We start from the raw sequence: 27,036 nt of genomic DNA, 5'->3' as shown, positions 1-27,036 counted from the left end.
AGTAGTATGCAGGTAAGGTTCCTCCATGTCTTTTCATGGTGAGATCACTCATTTCTTTTTAGTACTGAGTAATAGTCCATTGTCTGGGTGTACCAGTTTATTTACCCATTCATGTACTGAAGGACAACTTGGTTGCTTCCAAGTTTTGGCAATTATGAATAAAGATGTTATAAACATCCACATGCATTTTTTGTGTGTGGATATAATCTTCAACTCCCTGGGTAAATACCAGGAAGTACTATTGATGAGTCTTATAATAAAAGCATGTTCAGTTTTGTAATAAATTTTCCAGAGTGGCTGTATCACTTTGCATTTCCACCAGCAATGAGTTCCTATTGCTCCACATCCTTGCCAGTATTTGGTGTTGTCAATGTTCTGGATTTTGACCATTCTAATAGGCATGTAATGGTATCTTGTTGTTTTAATTTATGTTTCCCTAATGACATATGATGTGAAGCATTTTTTCATGAGCTTATTTGCCATCTGTATATCTTTTTTGGTGAGGTATCTGGTAAGATCTTTGATCCATTTTTTAATTGGGTTGATTGTTTTTTTATTGTTAAATTTCAAGGGTTCTTTGTCTATTTTGGATAATAGTCCTTTACCAGGTATGTGTTTTGAAAATATTTTCTCTCACTCTGTGGCTTCTCTTCTCGTTCCCTTGGCATTGCCTTTTGCAGAGCTCAAGCTTTTAATTTTAATAAAGTCTAGCTTATTAATTATTTCTTTCATGGATTGTGCCTTAGGTGTTGTATCTAAAAAGTCATTGCCCCACCCAAGGTTATGAGGTTATGTAGGTTTTCTCTTATTTTGTCTTCTAGGATATTTCTAGTTTTAGATGTTACATTAGGTCTTTGATCCATTTTGAGTTAATGTTTGTGAAGTGTGTAAGTTCTGTGTCTGGATTCATTTTTTTTTCATGTGGATGACCAGTTGTGTCAGCACCATTTTAAAAATAGTTTTATATCTTTGTTTGACAATCAGTGGTTAGTTCTCATCCACATTAATTGTAGATTTTTGAAAGTGGTGACAAGTACATAGGTAGCAAACATTTAGAGCTTGTTTGGTGAATCTTCATCCTCGTTATGTTTTCTGGACAACTGCACGTGGATACGGTATGGAACGTTCCTTATTCCTTTGGCCCAGACAGCTTTGTTGAACATGGTGTAATTGCACACATCTGGAGTTCCCATCTCCCGCATGGCAAATTTCTGGGTCTCTTTGAGTGCCCGAGGGACATGCTTCTTGAAACCCACTCCATGGATGTGCTTGTGAATGTTGATGGTGTATTCTCTGGTCAGTACCTCTTCGATGGCAGAATGGCTCTTCTTTCCACCCTTCTTTTTGGGAGCTATTCTGCCAGGTCCTTGCTGGAAAGCTCAGCACGATTTATTGAAGAGAGTGTCTTTTTTTTTTTTTTTAGATTTTATTTATTTATTTGAGAGAGAGAGAGGGAGGGAGTGAGAGCACAGAGGAAGAAGCAGACTCCCCGTTGAGTAGAGAGCTGGATGTGGGGCTTGATCCCAGGACCCTGAGATCATGACCTGAGCTGAAGGCAGATGCTTAACCAACTGAGCCACCCAGGTGTCCCTTGAAGAGAGTATCTTTGCTCCATGTATTGCCTTTTCTCTTTTTTCTATTTATAAGGGTCTATTTCTGTACTCTCTATTCTGTTCCATTGATCTATTCGTTTATTCTTTTACCAATACCACACTTCTTTATAGTAAATCTTACCCCCCTCTTAATGCTATCATAAAGGGGGGAATTTGAGCTTGATAAAGGTTAGAATGTAAAACTGATGTGACTTCCCCCCTTTTTTCTTTTTTCTCTTTTCTCTTTTCTCCTGCCATATCCCTAACACTGTGGATATCTAATGAGAAAACTGGTCTAAGGGTTCCCTACCTAAAACTCACTGTTTTTTTTTTTTAACTTTATTTATTTTAGAGCGAGAAAGGGAGAGAGAGCATGGTGGGGAGAGACAGAGAGAGAAAGAGAGAGAAACTCTAAGCAAACTGAATGCTGAATGCAGAGCCTGTCATGGGGCTTGATCTCACAACCCAGAGATCAGAGATTGTGACCTGAGCTGAAACCAAGAGTCGGGGCTTGACTGACTGCATCGCCCACGCACCCCTAAAACTCATTGTTTTGAGGCTACTTTGCCAAATTAGTCTTAGCCCTTGTAAATAGGTTTTTGTTTGTTTGTTTTGGTGGTTTTGTTTTGTTTTGTTTTTGTTTTTAACTATTATCTTCCCATCAGTGGGGAACTGAATCCCAGTGAATGGCTGGGCCATTGATGTCCCAGAGTTCCAACCAGCCTTTCCACAAAGTTTTAACAGGGTCATACTCTATCCAGTCTTTACCACCTCATATCAAATGAACATCTTAGTGATAATCTAGTTTTCTCCTGATGCTGAGAACTGATGCTATCTAGAACTTAATATGTATTCAAATGGTTTCTTGAACTTTTCCTGTCTCAGCACTTAACATACTTTCTTATCTTTTCATCTAGACTCTCAACTTTTTGAGGACAGAAATGGTGTCTTTTTTATTACTGAATCTCTAGGACCTAGTAATATTTGTTGACTACATAAAGGCCTATATCAGGGAATACTCTTTCTGTTGTTAATGACAGAAAATCCAACTCAAACTAGCTAAAGCAAAAAGCAAAATAAATAAATAAAACAAACCCAAAACAAAACAAAATGAAATCCCCCAGCACATTAGTTCATGTAACTGCAAAGTCCAAGACTCAAGTAATGTTTAAGAAGCTTGTCTTTTTTTTTTTTTTAACTTTTTGCTCCCTCTGCTGTGTTTGGCTTCACTTTCTGGCATGCCTTCTTTATATGGAGGCGCTTGTTAAAGCAAATACAAATTTTAGTTCTGATTGGACCCGATTGAAGTCAGGTAGTATTCGTCATCCAGCTTCGTTCTTCTTTTTCAGTATTGTGTTGACTAGCCTGGGTCTTTTGTCTCTCCTTATAAATTTTAGAATTTGCTTGTTGATGGCACAAAATAACTTGCTAGGATTTTGATTGGGATTGTATTGAATGAATCTATAGACTAGGTTGGGAAGAACTGAACCTTGAGTCTTCCTCAATATGAACATGGACTCCATTTTAGTTTTTTTATTTCACTCATCAAATTTCTATAATTCTCTTCATATAGATTTTATACATATTTTAAAAGATTTACACCTAAGTATTTCATGTTTAAGTGTCAGTGTAAATGGCATTGTGTTTTTAATTTCAAATTTCATTTGTTTATTGCTGGTATATAGGGAAGTTACTGGCTTTAACCTTGTATCCTGCAACCTTGTTATGATCACTTATTAGTTATTGGAGGGGTTGTTGTTGTTGTTGCTTTTTTGAGATTTTCTGCATGGATGATCATGTCACTTGTGAGCAAAGATATTTTTATGTCTTTCTCCCAACCTGTATTCCTTTTCTTTCTTTTTTCTTGTCTTATTGCACTAGGTAAAACTTCTAGTATGATGTTGAAAAAGAGTGGTGAGAGAGGATATCTGCCTTGTACCTGATCTTAGTGGGCAAGTTTTGAATTTTTCACCATTAAAGTAGGATGTTAGCTCTAGGATTTTATAGATGAGGAATTCTCTATTCCTAGTTTACTGAGAATTTTTATCATGAATCAGTGCTCGATTTTCTGTTTTTTTCTGCATCTAAATAGATGCTCATATGATTTTTATTTTTTAGCTTGTTGATGTGATGTATTACATAGATTTTAGAATGTTAAACTATATTTGCATATCTGGGATAAATCCTACTTGTTTGTGGTATGTAATTCTTTTTATACATTGTTATATTCAATTGGCTAATATTTTATTGAGGATGTTTATATCTTCTTGAGAAATATTGGTATGTAATTATCTTTTCTTGTTATGTCTTTGTCTAGTTTTAATATTAGGGTATGATGGCCTTATAGAATGAATTAGGAACTATTCCCTATGCTTCTGTCCTCTGAAAGAGATTGCAGAAAATTGATACAGTTTCTTCTTTAAATATTTGGTAGAATTCGCCAGTGAGCCCATTTGGTTCTGGTGCTTTCTGTTTTGAAAGGTTATTAATTATTGATTCAATTTCTTTAATAAATATAGGCTATTCATATTGTCTATTTCTTCTTGTATGAGTTTTGGTAAATGTGTCTTTCAGGAAATTAGTCTGTTTCATTCAGGTTATCAAATTAGTGGATATAGAGCTTTTCATGGTATTCTTTTATTATCCTTTTAATGTCCATAGGATTTGTAAAGATATCCCCTCTTTTATTTCTGATATTAATAATTTGTGTCCATTCTTTTTTTTTTTTGTTTATTAACATGGCTTGAGGCTTATCAATTTTGTCTCTCACCATTCTTTTTACAGAATCAGCTTTTGGTTTTGATTTTCTCTATTAATTTCTTATTAACAATTTCATTGGTTTCCACTCTAGTTCTTATTATTTCTTTTCTTCTGCTTACTTTGGATTTAATTTGCTCTTCTTTTTCTAATTTCAGAGGTGAAAACTTAGATTATTAATTTTATATTTTTCTTCTTCTATAGATTAATTTAATGCCATACATTCCCCTTTAAGCACTGCTTTTGTTGCATCCCACAGATTTTAATAAGTCCTAGTTTCATTTTCCTTTAGTTCAAAATCTTTTAAAATTTCTCTTGAGATTTCTTTTTTGATCCTTGTGTTATATTGAAGTATGCTGTTTAATCTCCATGTATTTTGGATTATCCAATTATCTTTCTGTTAATGATTTCTAGTTTAATTCCACTGTAGCCTGAGAGGAGATGTATGATTTGTGTTCTTTAACATTTGTTAAATTTGGTTTTGTCACACAGATTGTGCTCTGTCTTGGTGAATGTTTCATGTGAACTTGAGAAGAATGTGTATTCTGCTGTTGCTGAATGAAGTTGTCTATAGGTGTCTATTGATTGATGGTGTTGTTGAATTCAGCTATATCCTTACTGATTTTCTGCCTGCTGGATCTGTCCATTTCTGTTAGAGAGGTGTTGAAGTTTTTTCCAACTATGATAGTGGGTTCATCTATTTCTCTTTGCAATTCTATTATTTTTTACCTCATTTAGTTTGATGCTCTATTGTTAGCTGCATACATGTTAAGTATTAGCATGTCCTCTTGGAGAACTGATCCCTTTATCATTACATAGTATTCTTTATCGCTGACAATCTTCCTTGCTTTGAAGTCTGTTCTGTCTGAATTTAATATAGCCACTCCTGCTTTTTTTTGATTAGTGTTAGTATGGCATATTTTTCTCCATTCTTTTGCTTTCTTTTATATGTGCCTTTATATTTAAAGTGGCTTTCTTGTAGACAGCATATAGTTGGATTGCGGTTTTTGATCGATTCTGGCAATCTCTGTCTTATAATTAGTGCATTTAGACCATTGATGTTCAAAGTGATTATGAATATAGTTGGGTTAGTATCTAACTTATTTGTTACTGTTTTCTTTTTATTACCCTTGTTCTGTATTCCTATTTTTGTCTTCTATTCTTTTTTTTGCCTTTTGTATTTTTAATTGAGCATTTTATATGATCACATTTTATTTCCTCTCTTAGTATATCAGTTATACTTCTTTTTTTACTGTTTTTAGTAGTTGCCCTACATTTATAGCTAATCCAAGTCTACTTTCAAGTAATACTATACCACTTCACAGGTAGTGTGAGCACCTTATAATAACAAAGTAATCCTAATTCCTCCCTTGTGTCATTGCTATCATTCATTTCACTCATATAAAAGCGTATATTACCATAAGATATATAATTAGATATACATACAAGCATACATAGTCAAATATTTTGTTGGTATTATCATTTTGAACAAACTATTATCTGTTAGATCAATTAAGAATAAGAAAAATAAAAGTTTCTATTTTACTTTCATTTATTCCTTCTTTGATATTTTTTCTTTCTTTATGTAGATCTGAGTTTCTTTTTTTTTTTTTTTAACATTTTATTTATCTGACAGAGAGACACAGTGAGAGAGGGGACACAAGCAGGGGGAGTGGGAGAGGAAGAAGCAGGCTTCCAGTGGAGCAGGGAAACCGATGCGGGGCTCGATCCCAGGACCCTGGGATCATGACCTGAGCTAAAGGCAGATGCTTAATGACTGAGCCCCCAGGCACCCCAAGATCTGAGTTTCTGATCTATATTAAGAACTTTAATATTTCTTGCAAAGCAGATCTACTGGCAACAAATTCCCTCAATTTTTATTTGTCTGAGAAAATTTCTCCTTCACTTTTGAAGAATAATTTCACAGGGAACAGAATTCTAGGTTGTTGTTTTTTTTCTTTATCAATATTTTAAATATTTCATTCTACTCTCTTCTTGCTTGCATGATTTCTGAGGGGAAGTCAGATATAATGCTTATCTTTGTTCCTCTGTATATAAAATGTTTTTGTCCTCTGGATTTTTCAGTATTTTTTTCTTTATCTTTTTGTTTTGTTTTTCTTTATCTTTGATTTTATGTAGTTTAAAAATGATATGCCTAGGTATAGTTTTTTTGGTATTTATTCTGCTTGATGTTCTCTAAGCTTCCTGGGTCTCTGGTTTGGTGTCTGATACTAATTTGGGAAAATACTTAGTCATTATTGTTACAATATTTCTTCTATTCCTTTCTTTGTCTTCTCCTTCTGGTATTCCTGTTGTGTGTATGTTACACCTTTTTGAACTGTCCCACATTCTTAGATATTCTGTTCTATTTTTGTCAGTCTTTATTTGCTTTTTTTTTTTTAATTTTCAAGGATTCTACTGATATCTTCTAGATCAGAGATTCTTTCCTCAGCTCTGTCCAGTCTACCAATAAGCTTCTCAAAGGTATTCTTTATTTCTGTTACAATGTATTTAATCTCTAGTATTTCTTTCTGGTTCTTTCTTGGGATTTCATCTCTCTGCTTATAGTGCTCACCTGTTCTTACATGCTGCCTACTTTACCCATTATAGGTCTTCACATACTAATCATAGTTGTTTTAAATTCATGGTCTGATAATTCCAACATTCTTGCCATGTCTGGTTCTGATGGTTGCTGTGTCGCTTCAAATTGTTTTTTTTCCATAAGAGACTCTTAATCATAGGAAACAAATTGAGGGTTGCTGGAGGTGGGGTGGGATCACTGGGTGCTAGACATTAAGGAAGTCATGTGATGTAATGAGCACTGGGTATTATATAAGACTGATGAATCACTCATCTCTACCTCTGAAACCAATAATACATTATATGTTAATTAACTGAATTTAAATTAAAAAAACATGAAAAAACAAAATTGGTTTTCTTTTTTGCCTTTTGATATGCCTTATCTTTTTTTTTAAAAAACCAGACATGTTGTATTACTGCTATAAATAAGCTTTGAGTAATATGGTGGTGAGGTGTTAAGGGAGGGGAAATGTTATGTTTTTTTTTTTTAGAAATTTTATTTTATTTTTTTAAAAGATATTTATTTTAGAGAGAGAGAGAGAGAGAGCAAATGTGGAGGGGGGAGGGGCAGAAGGAGAGGGAGCAAGAGAATCTCAAGCAGACTCCCCACTGAGTGTGGAGCCCAAGGTGGGGCTGGATCTCATGACCCTGAGATCATGACCTGAGCCGAAACCAAGAGTCAGACACTTAATGGACTGAGCCACCCAGGTGCCCTGGGAGGGAAAGTGTTTTATAGTCTATGATTAGGTCTCAGTCTTTTCTTCCCCCTTAGTTGGGATGGAATGTCTAGAGTGTGTTGGAGTTGGTTATTACCCCCTTTTCATGTGGAAGGCTGGAGCTGGCTGGAGTTGAGTATTTCCCTTTTCCCAGAGCCAGTTAGGCTCTGATAACACCCCAGGAGGTTAGGCTCTGGTTAATTAGTTTCCCCCAAAAGAAGAGTGCTTTGACATATTTCCAAATGGTTTCTTATCTCCTCCCCTTGCTAGAAGCACAAGAGGATTTTTCTCTGATATTTACTGTGGGAACCTGGCCAAGTTCCTGTAGGTAAATCTCACAATATTTTGGAGACTCCCTTATCTCTGAGTTCCTCCTGGAGTTTTAACTCTCAGACTTGTCCTCACTGAGACTCTAGCAATTTTTCAATTATAATTCTGGTATCCTACACCAGCACTTTCTCCCTTGTTGGTTTCTTCTTATGGGTCTATCGTCTGGTAAGCCATGATTTCTTGTGTTCATCTGCCTGTCTCTCCAATCTTGGGGGCAGTGGTTTTCCCCGTGTCCTCCCCTCTCTTATGGATTGAAGAAGAGTTGTTGATTTTTCAGTCTCTTCAACTTTGTACTTGTTAGAATGGACTGGCTTCTTATGCATGGAACCAAAACCCACAAGTCTAATCTCTACTTTTTTATCCCCCCCCTTTTTTTTTACTAATTTCCCCTAATTCTGTTTCTTTTTCTTCCTTTCTCTTTCTCTATATCTTCACCACCTCCTTTCCTTATTTTTACTGGTCTCCCTTGCTTCTCATACTCCCCTTCTCTCTCTCTTTTTCCTCTTCGCCTCACTTCTTCTAAGGTTACATTTTCCAAAGTGTTCTAAATGTAGAAAATGTGTCACTAAACAAGCAAACATTGGTACCCAAGGTTTTAACTAGAGACTTTTAAAGAAGAGAACAGGTTAGGATCATGAGTTCTGGCATTGAAAGAAGTGAGGTGGGGGGAGATTATTTTACCCTTTGGGTTGAGGCTTCATCCAAAGGTATTGTTTTTTAAGATTTTATTTATTTATTTGACAGAGAGAGAGAGAAAGCAAGAGAGGGAACACAAGCAGGGAGAGTGGGAGAGGGAGAAGCAGGTTTCCTGCTGAGCGGGGAGCCTGATGCGGGCTTGATGCCAGGACCCTGGGATCATGACCTGAGCCGAAGGCAGATGCTTAAAGACTGAGCCGCCCAGGCACCCCCCAAAGGTATTTAAGGCATTGAATTTCCATTGGTATTCAATGTTCTGGCCCCAAATATCTTTTTTTCTTTTCTATTTTGTTTCTCCAGGGGAATTAGGAGGGGAAAAAAAAAGCAAATGATAAGGCAGTAGGTAGAAGTGATTCATTAACCATAGAGTGGTTTAAAATGTGAACAAAACTGGAAGTGGGGAATGACTCACTGAGAAGCAATCCAGGGAAAATCTCCTATGAGAGAAAGAAAACTATTAGCTGAAAGATAGGTGGCCTTTGGGAAAGTTGTTATAGATCTTCAATAGGTAGAGTACCTAAGAGGTTAGTTCATGCCTAAAGTTTAATAGTAATTCTCTTCCCTATTTTAAAATACAAGAATAGGAGTGCCTTGGTGGCTCAGTTGGTTGAGCATCTGACTCTTGGTTTCAGCTCAGGTCACGATCTCAGAATTGTGAGATCGAGCCCCATGATGGACTCCATGCTCAGAGTGGAGAGTCTCTTTCTCTCTCTCTCTCCCTCCCACTCTGCCCCTCCCCACCATTCTCACGCGCACTCTCTCTCTCAAATAAATAAATAAATAAATAAAATCTTTAAAAGACAAAAATAAACTAATAAACTATAAACAGGCAATATTCATACAGAAAGCATCCTACGTACCAGGTACTTTCTATAATTATTTTATCTTCAGTAACCTCATGAGGCAGACATAGATACTATTTGCATTTTTAAGATGAGAAATCTGGGAAGTTAAGTATCTTGTCCAAGAATACATAGTAAGGATGTGACAGAGCCAGCACTAAACTGAGGCCTCCTGGCTCTAGAGCCCAAGTCTTACTCCGTTGGGCTGCTATAACAGAATACCATAATTTGGTGGCTAAAACAACAAACATTTAGTTCTCACAGTTCTAGAGGCTGGGAAGTTCAAGGTTAAGGCACCAACAGATTCAGTGTTTGATGAGAGCCCACTTCCTGGTTCATAGACAGCCTGTTCTCCATGTGCGGACATGGTAGAAGGGGCAAGGGAGCTATCTGGAGTGAGTCTCTTTTATAAGGGCACTAATCCCATTCATGAGGGCCCTAGTCTTAAGACCTAATAATTTCACAAAGGCTCTACCTCTAAATACCATCACCTTGGAGATTAGGTTTCAACATGAATTTGGTTGGGGGACACAAACATTAAGTCTGTAACAGCTCACTAGCATGAACACTTTTTAATATTGCTTCCCATTATCAATAAATGATTAATTCTTTAGTGAAGGTGTCAGAAGATAATAATCTCTTTTTTCTCTGATAAGGAAGTTCTGAGAAAGGATAAGAGAGTTTGAGTGACTAGAAGGGAAGAGAAGGGAAGGTGAGATATAGCAACAATTGAACAGATAATATTAAAAATAAAAATAATTAATAATACAACTCAGTGTCAAGAAAATAAATAATCTGATTAAAAATGCGTAGAGGACCTGAATAGACATTTTTCCAAAGAAGACTTACAGATGGTCAACAGACACATGAAAAGATGCTCAACATCACTAATCATCAGGGGAATGCAAATTAAAACTACAATGAGGTATCACTTTACACTTGTCAGAATGGCTAAAATAAAAAACGCAAGAAATAATAAGTTTAGTGAGGATGTGGAGAAAAAGGAATCCTTGTGCACTATTGATGGGATTGCAAATTAGTGCAGTCCTTGTGGAAAGAAGTATGGAGATTCCTCAAAAATTTAAAAATAGAATTACTGCATGATCCAGTAATTCTACTACTGGGTATTTACTCAAAGAAAATGAAAACACTAATTTGAAAAGATATATGCACCCCTGTGTTTATTGCCATATTATCTACAATAGCTAAGATATGGAAACAACCCAAGTGTCCATCGAAGATGAATGGATAAAAAAGATGCCTTATGTGTGTGTGCATGTACACACACACACACACACACGCACACAGTGGACTATAACTCAGCTATAAAAATCTTGCCATTTGCAACAACATAGATGGACTTAGAGAGTATAATGCTAAGGGAAATAAATCAGAGAGACAAATACCATAGGATCTCACTCAGATGTGGAATTTAAGAGACAAAACATAGGGGGAGGGAAGGAAAAATAAAATGAGACAAAGACAGGGAGGGAGGCAAACCACAAGAGACTTAAATATAGGGAACAAACTGAGGGTTGCTGGAGGGAAGATGGATGGGAGGATGGGGTAATTGGGTGATGGGCACTGAGGAGGGCATTTGATGTAATGAGCAATTGAGTGTTATATGCAACTGATGAATCACTAAATTCTACCCCTGAAACTAACACTATACTATATGTGAACTAACTTGAATTTAAATAAAATCTTGAAAGAAAAAAAAAGAAACAAAACAAATAAACAAACAAAACAAAAAGAGACAAACAAAGATAAAACCAGACTCTTAAATACAGAGAACAAACATGGTTGCCAGAGGGGAGGTGGGGTGGCGGGGGTGAAATAGGAAAAGGGCACTAAGAGCACATTTATCTCGACAAGCACTGAGAAATGTATAGAATTGTTGGTTTATTATATTGCACATCTGAAACTAATATAACACTTTGTTAATTATATCTATAATAAAAACTATAATTAATAATAACATTTCTAGTGTGTTCTGTTTTGGGAACTCTGTTAGGCAATTTGTATATATTACTTCATTAAATCCACAAAAATACATTATAGATAGATGCATTTATTTTACCTATTTATATATGAAGCGACAGTCATGGAGAAGATAAGCAACTTGCCACACATTGCATAGCTAATACATGGCAGAACTAAGATTTGAACCCAAGCCCAGATGTCCTTTTTCCTCAACCACTTTACTAAGCAGAATGGAAAAAAACTCATAATGATAATTTGTGGGTAAGTCTATCCCTATGCAAAGGCACCAAGTTGATCATCTTTTGGGGTCTCTGATGTTTTACTTACAGTTTAATCATTATAGTCTGAATAATCTGCACCCCTCCCAAGAATTGTTATTGAGAATTATAAGATTGAGCAGAGATTAGGAGGTTCATACAGGGATAGCTATGTTAAAATTTTAACAGGGGGGCCTAAATTTGTAATATTTTGGCAGTCTTAATGACCATTCTCCCTTCCCCCTGTCGGGAGAACATGTAGTTATAAATGAGCAAATGGGAACTGTGATGCTGAGTCAGGAGGCATGCTCAGCTGGAGAGTGGACAGTATGACCCCGGATAACATAACAGAGGGACTTTTTGGAGGAAGAAATTATGTAAACACAAGAGTTTCAAAACCTAGAGAGAGAGAAAAGCTGGATTGAGCAGGCAGGAAACAGCAGCTCGCTCTGGAGGTGGTCATTGTATCACTGTGGCTTCTACTCAAGTCAGCTCTTCCTGATTTTAGAGAGAAAAATGAAAGGATCTTGGTCCCTCAAGGACCCAGAGGACCAGAGGCCAGAGGCAATCTCTATTGTACAAGATGGGTTGGAGCAGAGTCTGAGTTCAAACTGCATGGTTCAGTCTAAGGCCACTTTGTTGAAAAAAGCGATACCCTCTGGTAGGGATTGCAGAATTCTCTTGAGTCCTTGAAGAAACTTGAGTCCTGTGGAGTGGTTTGCTTGTGGGGTGGTTGACTACTCACGATCCCAATTAGGAATACCCTCAGGATAAGTGTTTCCTGGTGTCAGCAACATCCCCTTGTTTACTCAACACACATTTGCATTATCATACTGGCACTAATGTGATGGAGAGAGACTGAAGGAGGTTAGACCAGAAAGCAGAGGCACAAAATGGCAGGTTTAAAAATATGAAGATAGAGGTCTTTGTTTTTGTCAGCATTATAGGTCATTTAAAGATAAAGCATTTATCCCCAGTTTTCTAACTTCTGCTGTTTGATGAATTTGTGTCTTATTTTTAAGGAACCAACTTTTGACTTGACTGATCCTCTTTAGTGTATATTTGTTTTTATTGTATTAATTTTTTTCTGATGTATTTTCTTCTTTTTTCCCCCCTGACTATTTTCTTTAGGCTGTTCTTTTCCTCTATGGAAATGGGAAAGAGATGCTTAGATAATTGAATTTCAGCCTTGCTTTGTTTTGTATGTCCATTTAAGGTCATAATCTCAGACTTAGCAGCATTCCATGAATTTTGATAAGTAGTATTTTTACTGTTACTCATTTAAAATATTTTCTGGACTTCAAGACTGTGATTTCTCCTTTGGCCTTTGATTGTTTAGAAATGTATTTATTATTTTTCAAACACATGTGAGGTTTTTTGTTTTTTTTAATTGGTTTCAGTTTCTTTACATTGTGGTCATACTTTGTATATACTTTGTACCCAATTTCAGTTTATGCCCTGGAATATGGTCCCTTTTTGTCAGTGTTCTGTGGGCATCCGAAAAGAATATGTGTTTTACAATTGTTGAATGTAGGGAGCCTGTGTAGCTCAGTTGGTTAAGCTTCTGCCTTGGGCTCAGATCATGATCCCTGGGTCCTGGGATCGAGTCCTGCATCGGGCTCTCTGCTTGGCGAGGAGTCTGCTTCTCCCTCTGCCTCTGCCTCTCTCTCTCTCATGAATAAATAAATAAAATCTTTAAAAAAAAAAACAATTGTTGAATTCAGTGTCTGTTGTTACATGATAGTAGTTTATATTTGCTAATCATGTTGATGAAATCTTCTATATCTTTTCGAATCTTTTATCTGCTTATTCTATTCGTTTCTGAGAGAAGGATGTTATAATATCCTACTGTGGTTATAGATCTATTTATTTTTCTCAGTTCTCTGTATTTTTGTTTTCATGTTTAGAATTACTGTCTCTTCCTGGTGAATTGAGCCTTTTATGAAGTGTTCTCTTTTTTTTTAATTTTTTTTATTATGTTATGTTAATCACCATACATTACATCATTAGTTTTTGATGTAGTGTTCCATGATTCATTGTTTGCGTATAACACCCAGTGCTCCATGAAGTGTTCTCTTGAGCCCTAGTAATGCTTTTTGCCATAAAGTCTTTAGGGCTATACCAGCTTTCTTTTGGTTAATATTTGCAGCACATATCTTTTGCTTTTATCCTTTTACTTTCAATCTTTCTGTATCCTTATATTTGTCTCTCTGTGGGAGGGAAATGGTTGAGTTTTGTTTTTTTAATTTCATTTTGATAATCTGTCTTTCTTGGGAACATTTAAGCCATTTACATTCAATGCAGTTACTGATATGTCTGGATTTAAATTTCTATGTAATTTTTATTCATCCCAACTAATTTATTTTTTATCTCTTTTTTTCCCTTCTTTGGATTGATGCCATATTTTTCCTATTTTTCTAATTTCTCTCTCTGTTATCTTAGTAGTCATACATTCTTTTAATGGTTACACTAGAGATTAAAGCATGCGTCCTTAAATTATCAAAGTAACCTAAATTAGTACTCTTTTCTTTTTTTCTGGATGATACAAGAGTCTTAGCATACTTTAACTCCATTTATCCTCCCTCACAGGTTTTATGCTATTGTTGCCATCTATTTTGATTCTTAGTAAATATTAAAGTTCACAAAACATTATTGTTTTGGTTTAAATAGCCAGTATTGATTTAGAATTACCCACCTAATTGCCTTTTGTTTTTGCTTTTAATTTTTTCTTGAATCTCTGAAATTCTAAGACCATATCTCTCCCAGCTTCAATACTTTTTAGAATTTTCTTCAGTGTGGATTTGAAAGAATTAAATATTTCTCCTTAGTTTTGGATGTTGTTTTCTCTCAGTGGCAAATTCCAAGTTGCAGTTATTTTCTTTAAACTATTCCATGGTCTCTGGCTTCCATCATTTCTATTCATCCTTCCCAAATTTCTTTTTCCTTGCCTTCTTGGTTCTCTAGTTATACCTGTGTTAGATTTTTCTTCAATGAATCTTTTTTTTTTTTTTTGAGAGAGAGAGAGAGAGAGAGTGACAGAGAGAGCAGGGGGAGGGGCAGAAGGAGAGGGAGAGAGAGAATCTCAAGCTGACTCTCCGTCATGACCTGAGCTGAAATCAAGAATCCATCACTTAACTGACTGAGCCACCCAGGTGCCCCTCTTCATTGAGTCTTTTATGCCTTTAACATATTTTCTTTATTTTTCATACTTTCGTCTTTCTTTGAATCTTTTCCTCTGACTCACCTTCAAGTTCATTAATGATCACTTTACCTTCTATAATCTGCTTATAAACCCTTTCATAAAGTTCCTGATTTTGGTTATTGCATTTTTCCTTTCTAAAATGTGCTTTATTTGGTTCTATGTCAAAATTATTTTATTTCCTTTAACATATCAAGCATAGTTATTTTAAAGTTACTGTTGACATCCCTGTGGCTCTCTTTTTATTTTTTCATGTTCTTCTTGGTTTTGATTAGATTGTTGTTTTGTCTTCTCTTATTCCTCTTTATTTTTTTAAGATTTTATTTATTTATTTATTTATTGCCACTCCTTGGAAGTGTGGGCATATTAACACTCTCAGGGTGGCTGTCTATCAGAAGAGTCCACAGATAAATGCTCCAGACCCCTGTTCCTTGAGTGGACAGTTCTGTGAGTGTTCTGTACATAGGCAAGAGGTTCTGGGAGGGGCAGAGGGAGAGGAAGAGAGAGAATCCCAAGTGGACTCCACACTCAGCATGGAGCCCGAGGTGGGGCTGATCTCATGACTCCAAGATCATGACCTGAGCCGAAATCAAGAATCCGAGGCTTCACTGACTGAACCACCCAGGAGCCCCTCCTCTTACTCCTCTTGAATTTGGATTGCAGGTCTGACATTGCATATGGAACATTGTAGAGATAACTTCAGGCCTAAGAGATACTGTCTTTCTACAGAGAGATTTTACATTAGCTTCTTGGATATAGGGACACTCTTCAATGCCTTTATTTCAGTTAGAGATTAAGATAATTTGAAGCTTGATTCCAAAAGACCTATTTTCCCTTCCGCTATCACTGACATTTTTCTAGTATTCTGAAAACAGTGCCTTAGCTCTCACCCTACCACCTGTCCCAAATCTTTAATGGCTATCCATTGTCCAGAGTTTACCACTTCAAATTACAGGGTTGGTATTCATAATTCTCTTAAATATGTTCTTTACTGACCTTTCCAATCTTATCTTCCATTATTCCTCAAAATGTACTTTCATTTTGTGAAAATAATTTGTCTTGTGCCCTAGGGATACACTCACCCACTTTCTTATTTCTGTGCCTGCATTCTCCTGCCTGGAAACTCTCTTCTTCTTCCAGATCTTCATCCTCTGCACTTAGAAGGCCTACTCCAAATTTCATCATGTTTATGAAGTCACTTTGTACAATCAAGCTCATAGCATTGTTGACCTCCTATGGATTATTCCCTCACCTTTTATTTGGCAAGCAAAATGCATTGGCTATAGTGCTAGGGATGACAACAAGTGATTTATTTTCCCAGCTAAGTGTAGGATGAATTCCTTATAGCAGGTACTTTGCCTCTCTCACCTAATTATTTCTGCAACATTTAAAAATTTTATATGTAATAGTTATGAATATAATAGTTGTTTGTACAATACAAATGTAGTTTAAGGCTCCATGGTTTTCTTAATATCTGATAAGGCTGTTTTGTCCTGAGTGCATATTATATCCTGATTCAACATTTTTTCAGATTTAAGTAAGGTGAGGATTCCTTCTAAAAGGGTTCTTATGGACCCTGAGAGATAAACTAAATTATTTTATTACAATGATTCTTTAATTAAAACAAAAGTATGGGCATAAATAGATGATGTGTATATATACACACACACTATAATAGTATATATATTACATGTATATATATATACATCATATATTATACTGCATTATATGCTATATACTATAGAATGCATATATTCTTTTTTTTTTTTAAGATTTTATTTATTTATTTGACAGAGAGAGACACAGTGAGAGCGGGAACACAAGCAGGGGGAGTGGGAGAGGGAGAAGCAGGCCTCCCACTGAGCAGGGAGCCCGATGTGGGGCTTGATCCCAGGACCCTGGGATCATGACCTGAGCCAAAGGCAGACACTTAATGACTGATCCACCCAGGCGCCTCTGCATATATTCTTCAAACCTGCAAATCTCCAAAAAACTTGTCATCAGACTTTGAGGAGTTAAATCTATAGATTCAGCTTGACAAACACTTGCTTACTTGTTCCTGTAGTATCAAAATGTCACACATTCTCAGTCCTTTATAAGAAGCCATACTTGATTGCATGCCTACAAAGTAGTATTCTAGAATTCCAGTACTTTCAGAATTCCAGAAATTCTTGTAATTTTCCTAGCTAGAATAATAAATAACACTAGTATCTCTTGATTTTCCTTTGTGTTGGTAGAGCTGGTACTTTGGTTCTTTGTTATACATCCTCTTTGTCACATCTAATATTAGCTGTTGCTACCATGTTTAGTTTGTTTGGCTAGACTCATTTTGTAGGCTCAGACTCATCTCATGTTGATAGCATTTACTATACTGTGTATTTCTACTTTCTTCTTCAGGGACTTCTCCAAAGCTATGGGAAGAGCCTACTATGCTCCTTGGAAGTGTGGGCATATTAACACTCTCAGGGTGGCTGTCTATCAGAAGATCCACAGATAAATGCTCCAGACCCGTTTCTTGAGTGGACAGTTCTGTGAGTGTTCTGTACATAGCCAAGAGGTTCTGGGAGTGGGGGGAGTTGAGCTACTGTCAGCTAAAAAGTGAACTTGATTATAAAGCTTTATATTGGGTTTGCTCCTCCCCTAATTCACCCCCTCCTCCCTCACATCTACTTCCAGCCGTTATTTTCCATATAAACTACTTCAATCTGAGTCCTTGTCTAATGTTCTATTTTAGGAAACCCAGATTAAGACAGTTTTTTTTAATGAGTTTAAATATGGACTACAACTATATATATTTAACAGATATTTACTGAGGCCTACAGTGTTCCAGGCACCACTCAAGGTTCTGCTGGAGACGAAGAATGAAGAAAACAAAGGGTCTCCCTTCATCAAGCTTACATTGTAGTGCAAATCACAATCAAGTCCTCAAGTTTTTCCATAGTGAGTAAATCTGGATTACGTCTGTAAAGGAGCAAAATGGGGGAGAATGTTTGGAGAAGAAATTAGAAAGATTCAGAGCCTGAAGTGGAGGAGCTGATGTTGGTTCCTCATACAGAGAAGCAGGAAGCCACTAGATTCCTGGAGGGAGAGAAATATATTTACAATTTGTTAAAAGTTGGGGCACCTGGGTGGCTCGGTCAGTTAAGTGTCTGCCTTTGGCTCAGGTCATGATCCCAGAATCTTGGGATCCTGGGATTCTGGGATCTAGCTGCATAGGTTTCCTTGCTCAGGCGGAGTCTGCTTCTCCCTCTCCCTCTGCAGCTTCCCTGGCTTGTGCTCTCTTGAACTCTCTCTCTCTGTCAAATAAATAAACACAATCTTTAAAAACAAAACAAAACAATTTGTTAAACGTTGGAGATGGGAAGGGGCCAGACCCAGCTCTGCCTCTGTCACTATTTTTCATAAGGATCAAGCCTAGTTAATAAATAGATGCTTAATAAAGAGTTATTGATCTGTGTATAAGTTGAAGTTTAAGTCCAGATTCTGTTGCTTTCTTTGAACGTGTAATTTAACTTCTCTGTACTTATTTCTACATCTATAAATAAGGGTAATAACAATACTGACCTCATGGGATTGTTGTGCAGTACAAATAAAGGATTATAAGTGAAAAGCACATTTTAAGTTATAAAGCAGATAATGAATATCAGTTGTGGGGTCTGAAGTGCAAAAGAATTTAACTATTAAAGTCAGGTTAGCAAATGTGTGTGTCAGAGAAGTTAAAGGTTCATACGGAGGGTTCTGTGACTCCTGGATTAGTCATATTTTGCTTTTCTCCCTCCAACTACCATACAGTTGGGTCAAAGCACCTCAATGGTCAAGCTACTTGTTAATTTTGACATCTGATAGAGGTATTCTCAGTTTGGTATGGCTTATAGTCCATGCCTAATCTAAATGGTGCTGAGTTTTTTTGTTGATAATGACATTGTAAGTGTAAACACAAGGAAAGCAAGAAAACTGCCCTTTTAAGAACAACCATATAATGGTATTCTTTTCATTTGTACCATGGTGGAAAAGCCGGAGCCTCACTGATGTTAAACAGCATGGCTCTATCACTCTGCATATTTTCTTTCTTTTTCCCCTGCATGCTCGCAAATGCCAAATTAAAAAAGAAAACAGCATCCATGTGAGCCATTGTCCTCAGAACTATTAGGCAAGCGAATGAGTATTTCATAGACTTAACGTGACAATGAATTACACGTCCAAAACAGGTTGTGTGTGTGGCTTAGCAAAACAAAATTAAGAGTCATTCTAGGGAAGGACATTGCCACAGCTTTGGCATAATTAGGAATCATCATAATCAAATACAGGAAATTGGCACATCTGCTTTTCAGGCTGTTGATCCAACTGTGAGGCTGCCTGTACGCACTGGCACGAGCGGTTCTGATGCATCTCGATGTGTTCTGCAAAGCTGTCTTTGCATAAATATTTACATAATTTTCTCCAAACACCACTATAAGCAGTTGTTTTTTATCACTTTTTCTCCCTTGGGTTATTATTTCTTCCCATCCCTACTCCTGGTGAAGGAGTGATCACTTGTTATTCTAAGGATTTCTCTTTCTTCAAGAGACGTTGGGAGGAAAATCATGGAACCTGAGAATTTTATAAAATGACACCAAGATGGGAGCAGTCCATTTCATTTGGCACAATTTTTTGCAATCTGCAAAAAGAAAAGCTAGACACAACCCAGCTGTGGAGAGTGCAAAGGAGAGCAACAGGAGAGGAGTCAGAGAGGGAATCCACTCGGGGTTTGAGATTGATGAAGAACACAAAGTCAAATTAAGTGAGGTGGGATAGGGTGGCCTTGAACAAGTGATCCACCCCTCCCCCCATTCGTTCTGTTATTAAAGGTTTAAAAAGCCTCCTACAGAAGCATGGCTTGAGGAGTTCCTTCACTTTCTGTCACTTAGTTCTGGTAGTTTCCTCTTCCTTAAAATGATCTAAAGTTTCTCTTTTGTCTTTCCTGGTTTGATGTTCTGTTTTACATTTTCGAAACTACACATATTTTTAAATGATGTATATTTTATACTTTAAAAAAATCCAATTTAAGAAAACTACCATCTATTCTATTTTTCAAGCATTGTTTTGCTTTCCAAAGTACACAAGCCTTCTAATTTTATTATCGTAAGTTTTATTAATAACACCTAAACTGCAACAGATAAAATATTTTATAATATTCTAAATATTTGTATGTACTCTCCAGTGTGGAATGCCTGTTTGTGCCCCGTTAATATGAACCCTTTGCTTTTGATGCAGACTTTTGCAGACATACCCCAGCGAGTGTGGGATGTTTACATTCGATGATGGTGTGGGATACATTTTCATAACAAAATGATTGGAGGGTTTACATTGGGAAATGGTATGTTCATTTTTCCTTCCAAAAGCATTAGAAAGAGGCTGCTTTTCAACAACTTGGAAATAAGAAAAGAGAAAAGATTCTAACTAGAACCAGGCAAGGAATCTCCCTTAATCATATCCCCCACTCTGATTTACATTAATATACAAATTAAGAAGTGTTGTAAATTTTCAGTTGTATGGTTAGTTATGTGTAAGTTGAATGAGTGGGGTGTGTGTATAAGGTGCTTATTTTAAACTTTTTGGTGAGCTTTACATAGTTTGATTACAGAGTATAAATCACTTATTTTCAATAAATTCTTCTGTTATATTACACCATATTGAATCACAAGAATCTCTTCAAGTAATATTAAAAGGGCTTTTCCTCTTTTTAATCTGCCATCCTTAGTGTTTTTTTGTTTTGTTTTGTTTTTTTGAGAGAGAGAGTGAGTGTGCCAGTGGTGGGGGTGGGGGGTAGGGGGAGGAGCAGAGGGCGAGGGAGAGAGAATCTTAAGCAGGGTCCACGCTCAGGTCGGAACCTATCGTGGGGCTCTATCTCAGAACCCTGAGTCCATGACCTGAGCCAAAATCAAGAATCGGATGCTCAACCGACTGAGCCACTTAGGCGTCCCTTTAGTGTATTGCTTTTTGTCTTTGTGCTATTTCTTCATGGACCCCAGGTAACTGTTGTAGCACCAAAAAATAAAAGTTAGGTAAAGACTGAGAAGTGGGCTGTTTGAAAGTGTTGTGCTGAGGAACTAGTTTTGCTTTCTTTCAGTATCTTTTCTCCTGGTATCTGTCTTACCCTTCCCACTCCCCATGCCAGACTTCTCCATTCAGTTTTCCACATGAAGGCTCCATGTCAGTAACCACTGAGTGCTTTCGTTTTGCCTGCGGAGACCTGTGGGAGTGTTAGGTCCTCAAAATGATCCAATGAGTCAGAGTCAGATTTAGGAATAAAGTCATGTGTCCAGAGCTTGATCCACAGTTGCCCTGTACTGACAGCTCATTCAATCTTTTTTAATTTTAGGGTTTATCCAGACTATTTTTATATGATGCACATGTACACCTATGGGTATTTTTAAAACCCTAGAAACCCTTGCATACATATGGTGGTGGTGGTGATGGTGGTGGTGGTGATGGTGGTGGTGGTGCTGTATATGTATCTTTATAAATCATTCTTGTCCATCTATTAATGAAACATTAAAAGTTTCAAACTTTAGGGGCACCCGGGTGGCTCAGTCAGTTAGGTATCTGACTCTTGATTTCAGCTCAGGTCTTGATCTCAGAGTCATTGAGTTTGGGCCCCACATTGGACTCCATACTGAGCATGGAGCCCACTTAAAAGAAAAAAAATTCAAACTTTATCTTTTTTTCTAAGTCTGAGAACTCTAGATTTTGCCTCTTTTTTTTTCCACCCCCCAGCCAGGTCCTGGGAGTAAACACCTATGTTATATCTTTTAACTGGTCATGGTTGTGATTTGATTTAAAAACTGAGGAATTGTCAGCAACTTCCTTTGATCCTATCTATATCTCACAATCAGCTAGCAATTTTATATTTTTTCTGCTTGCATTTATCTAGGGCAAGACTTTTTTTAACTCCACATATGTCTTAGCATATTTGCATTTTATAATAGAGTTATTATCATCCCTGTCTCTACTTAAAGTTAGTCTGAAAATATGTAATACATACTTCAGAGTTTGAGAGACAGTGTTATGTGGTGAAAAGAGCTCTATGCCAGGAATTTAGTGTTTGTGTCCAGGAGCTGCAGTTTCTCATCTGTAAGTGAGGGAATTGGACCAGAGAAAATTCATTGAGCAAATACCATGTGCCAGTAACTCTTGTAGGTGCTACTGAGAAAAAGAGACAGACTCTCAGAGCTTATGATATTGTCAGAAGAAAAATCAATTCATAAGCAATTACAATAAATTATAAAAAGTTTCTATTAGGAAATTCACAGAATGCTAAGGGTGGATTTATTTTTCTCCAGAGAGAGTGAAGGATAAATTCTTAGGGTAAACTATGTTGAAGATGAGAACAGAGAGTAACAAGTAGCAGTAAGACAAAGACAGGTGGAGTAGTATTTAAGATAGAAGTCCCCGTATGGTATGAAAATACTATTATTGGGTCATTTCCGCTGCATTTGTATAATAGTTGAGACAATAAGATTACCTGCCTTTTAGAAATATGCAACTTTGGGCTTGATCTGTAATGATAGATCCTTACTTATTTTTAATTTCCTATTATATTTTTCTTCTTCAAGAGCTCCCTCTGGGCCTGTTAATTCAGAAAAGAAATGTTCATAATTTGAGCTACATGATTGACATAAAAGAATGTTCAAGCTGGAAAGAACCTGCAAGCTTATTCAGTCTAGCCCTCTTATTTTGCATGTTTCTTTAAGACAATGCTTTAGCGACATGTCTACTAATTTCTCATGGCTGGTTAGTGGTTGAGTTTGCATTGAGTGTAGTTTCTGATTCTTGGCTTTAGTGGTGGTTCAGCTCTCTCAGGTTGTCTTTTTATAACATGAGGATAAATAAATGTACACTTCCCTAGTATTTTATATCCAAGTACCAGGAGAAGAAAATTATAAAAAGGAATAGAGGCAGAAATGGAATGGGATAGTTTTTTGACTTACTTGTTTTGTTTTGTTTTTGGCTTTCTGCTTAGTGGTTTCATCACTGTGGTAGTGATGAATTTGTTTCTAAAGTTAAAAAAAATGGACCCATTCACTCTTGCTTTCTTCAGGTTACATTTTGGTGTTAATTATATATCTGTGCTAGTATTTCAGTTGGGAAATAAATATTATTTTCACCTAGAACAGCTAATATGAGTTTGAATTTCTCTTTTTCCTAATGACATCTAATTTTTTGGTACTATCTTTTAAGTTAGAGATTACTTAATAAATTTGTATGCCAATTTGGTTGGCCAAATATGATAGTGGTTAAGAGTTCAAATTCTGGCATAATTCTTGGTTAATTCTGGACTCAGTATTTATAAGCTATGTGAGTTTAGGCAAATAATGTAACTATTCTCTATAATCTTATTTCTTTATCTGTAAAATGGAGATGAGATTGTGATGGGGATTTAATGAGAAAGTTTATGTAAAACATTTAGCCTAAGCCCAGAAAAAGGTTCACTGTATGTCAGTTGTTATTATTGTTATGATCTATAAAAAGACAAGTTCTCAGTAAAAATATGGTTGGAGGTGGTCTCCAGAAACACTGCTCACAGGAGTATTTGTCAAAGCAAATTTAAAAAATTTTACGTTTGTGGAATGGACTAAACTAGTTCTGATACTGATGTTACCACTGCTGTTGCTGGAAACCAGATTTAGTTTATGGGTCTTGGCTGCCAGATGAATGAGGTGGAGAGCCAATTATGTGCAAGTGGGCCCCACATGATTCCTGGGAGTGTCCGGAATGTGAGGAAGGCGCAGTATGTATTACTGTTGCAAATCTCTCTTCCTGCCAGGAGTGATATTATCCGGATAGCTTGGCGCAGCCTGGTCATCCCACCCTGTTGGCAGCAGGACAACTGTGAGACAGAAACAAACAGCCTGGGTCAGGCGAAATAAACCACTGGGGAATGTGGGAAGGGGTTACAGAGCACTCCTGGAAAGACAGATAAGACAAGGAAGAAGTTTGGGCAAAAATGTGATAAAATTAAAATTGAAGGAAATCAACCCCATGGGATTCCAATTGGAAAAGGTGGGATAATATCTTTGCGATATTAATCAAGCTTTTCTTGGCATTTTCCATTCCTAATGTCCTTTCTCCTAAGCTCACCTTCCACCCCTCCCTCTTTGCAGACTGAACTGGTTGGCACATGCCATGCAGACAGATGACACTGAGAACCAGATTCTACCTGTCCTTTCTTTACTCCTTCCACGTATATAAATGCCTTGGTACTGAAGAAGCCCCTCTGATTGTGGATGCACCCTGAAAAAAAGGGAGTGGGGACTTACTGGGATTGACTGAGATTAATTACTTAATTACTTGAGGGACTTTCTACCCTAGTAGAAATTTAGTAGTTAGAACTAAGGAAGTAATACTAACTTCTTGAACATCTGAGTTTGAAGATGAGGTTCAAATGCGAAGCATATATAAATTTGTAAAAAAGATTTATTTATTTATTTTGAGAGAGAGTGAGAGAGAGAGCCCACGTGCATGTGTGCAAGCAGGGGGAGGGGCAAAGGGAGAGGGAGAGAGAGAATCTTAAGCAGGCTCCATGCCCAGCACAGAGCCTGACGTGGGGCTCCATCTCATGACCCTGAGATCCTGACCTGAGCTGAAATCAAGAGTTGGATGCTTAACCGACTGAGCCACCCAGGTGCCCCTGAAGCATATATAAATTATATATTTTTTTCCTCTTAAATGTCCAGTGTCTATCCAAAGTAGACCTTAGGTAGAATATTTTTAAAAGGATTCATATTCTCATAATAATATTAATATTATTTTGTTGTCTTCTCCAATGTCTCTTCACCTGGTCCTGAGACTCCTTGAATGCCATAACTTCAAGCTGACAGATGATCCTTTCAACTCAAGAAGAGTCACATATGATGTCTACCTTGGATTTAGCTGCCTTTGCCTTTCATAACTCCTACATCCCCAACTGACCAATGTTCATCCATAGGTAGGGACATCTTTACACCCTATTCAGCAGGAAGAAGTTATAGAAGATAAGACCTTTCACCCTCAGCAAACTTAAAGATTTAAGGGTCAAAATTGTTCATGGGGAAAATGATGAGGAGAGCAAAGACAAAATAAATGCAGCTAAAATTAAGTCTCCTTACAACTTGCAGCCCACTGATAAATTCCTGAGACATGCAGAGCATGACATTCTTCAAAGAACTCATGCTACCTTAATGTTGATGTTTCATTAAAGATTAAAAACAACCTTATCTTGACAATAGCCAGCCCTCCTAGGTTTTGGAGATCTTGCTTTCAACATACACAATTCCTTAGAAACTTATGTTATCCCTAACCCCCACGAACTGAAAAGTTTATAATCAGTCACTCCTCACAATCCCAGTGCAGCTCTTTCTGCCCATGGGTCCTGTCCCCACGCTATGATAAAAGAATCTTCTGCATTGAAAAAAAATAAAAATAAAAGGATTCATATTCTTGCAGCACTTGTGAACAAGGAAGTTTCTCATGAGGATTTCACTGCTCTTCTCTATGATCATGAATCATAATCATTTCTTGCTGAACTGAACTAAACCTCTACCTGAGGGGTACATCTTTGTGTTCATCCTTTCAGCAAACATTTATTGAGCACCAATTATAGGTCAGGCAGCATGTTTAGCATTGGGCATATACTGAGAAGAAGCAGATAGGTCTCCTTGGAGACCATATATGCAAGTAGACAAGCTAAAATTCTTTGTGAAACAGTAGTGATGGAAGTATGGATCTTAGAAGTAATTTTCACACAAGGTTATTTAATTGTTGACTTAAATGGAACAGATAATCTGTAATTTCCTCTCTCAACCAACATTCCCTTTCCCTAAATAGATTTGGAGAGGACCAGGATACTGAGAACACTGTGGACAAGTGTGTTCTCATTGGTTGATCTGGCTTGCTAATTCGAAGTATAAGACTTCACCTCTCAATCAGTCATTTAACATTCCAGTACATTTTTGGAACAACAGATAATTTTGGAATTGCCAAGCAGATGGATGAATGGTAACTGACTTAGCAGATCTAGGAAAGCTGACACCTAAGCCTACCAATAAATTAATTAAAACTGCTGAACCCGGGTGCCTGGGTGGCTCAGTTGGTTAAGCGACTGCCTTCAGCTCAGGTCATGATCCTGGAGTCCCAGGATTGAGTCCCGCATCAGGCTCCCTGCTCAGCAGGGAGTCTGCTTCTCCCTCTGACCCTCCCCCCTCTCATGCTCTCTCTCTCTCATTCTCTCTCTCAAATAAATAAATAAAATCTTTAAAAAAAACAAAAACAAAAACAAAAAACTGCTGAACCCTGGAAAGGCTCCCAAATTGAAACCACCAGGTGCTTCTGAAGGTGGGAATGCAGGGCAGAGCTGAAAGCAGGGAATGGGTTGACAGTGTTATAAGGAGGAGTTCCCAATTCCTCTTTATTCCCACTTTTTCCAAGCAGAAGCCTGAAGGTTAACTGGTTGAATCCAAGGATGTTCTGCTTTTGGAGATGCTAGACAGTTAAGTGTGGATACGCTGGGAAGATACCATAATAAAAATGGGGGAAATGTGAAAGTCTACATTCTCAAAAATGAGACTCTCAGAACCCTTTTCCATGGGGTTCTTAATACCCAGAATATTGGAGGCTCAATTTATATTCCTTAGGCAGGAGATTGTAGGATTCCTCTGTGGAAAAACATAGCTCATGAAAAAAGACCTACAGATATTGTCAGGAATACAACTTTTTTTTAGAATGGAAAGATGGGGGAAGGAAATGTTTGCATGTGAGGCAGTGGTATAGGGAGTTAAATTCCATCTTTTATAGCAGGTAGTCATTAGTGAGAAATCAGGATATATCACAGTAAGCATGTTTACTGAAAATATAGTGATAATACCAGAAAACGGGGCTAACATGTTTCAAATGGAGTTATCAATTTTCCTCCTTCTGTCAGGGGAAGGAAAGGGAGTTGGGTAGGTGAAGGAGAAATGTTTTACTCTAAAAATATGTATATAAAGACAATCAGTAGAACACCATGTAGTCAAATATCTGGATTCAAGCTTTAGCTTCTCTACCTATAATCTCTGTGACCTTGGTCAT

At 37.0% G+C, this 27,036-nt stretch overlaps 1 pseudogene; it reads right to left on the bottom strand.

The window, feature by feature from the left end:
- Nucleotides 1–980: 980 nt before the first annotated feature.
- Nucleotides 981–16,137, bottom strand: LOC116630270 (annotated as a pseudogene).
- Between the last annotated feature and the right edge of the window lie 10,899 nt (nt 16,138–27,036).

This window comes from Phoca vitulina, unplaced genomic scaffold, assembly GCF_004348235.1.
Source record: "Phoca vitulina isolate PV1807 unplaced genomic scaffold, GSC_HSeal_1.0 scaffold3, whole genome shotgun sequence".
Taxonomy (NCBI): Eukaryota; Metazoa; Chordata; class Mammalia; order Carnivora; family Phocidae; genus Phoca; species Phoca vitulina.
The sequence above is the reverse complement of the archived record's forward strand: the minus strand, read 5'-3'. Positions and strand labels throughout refer to the sequence as shown.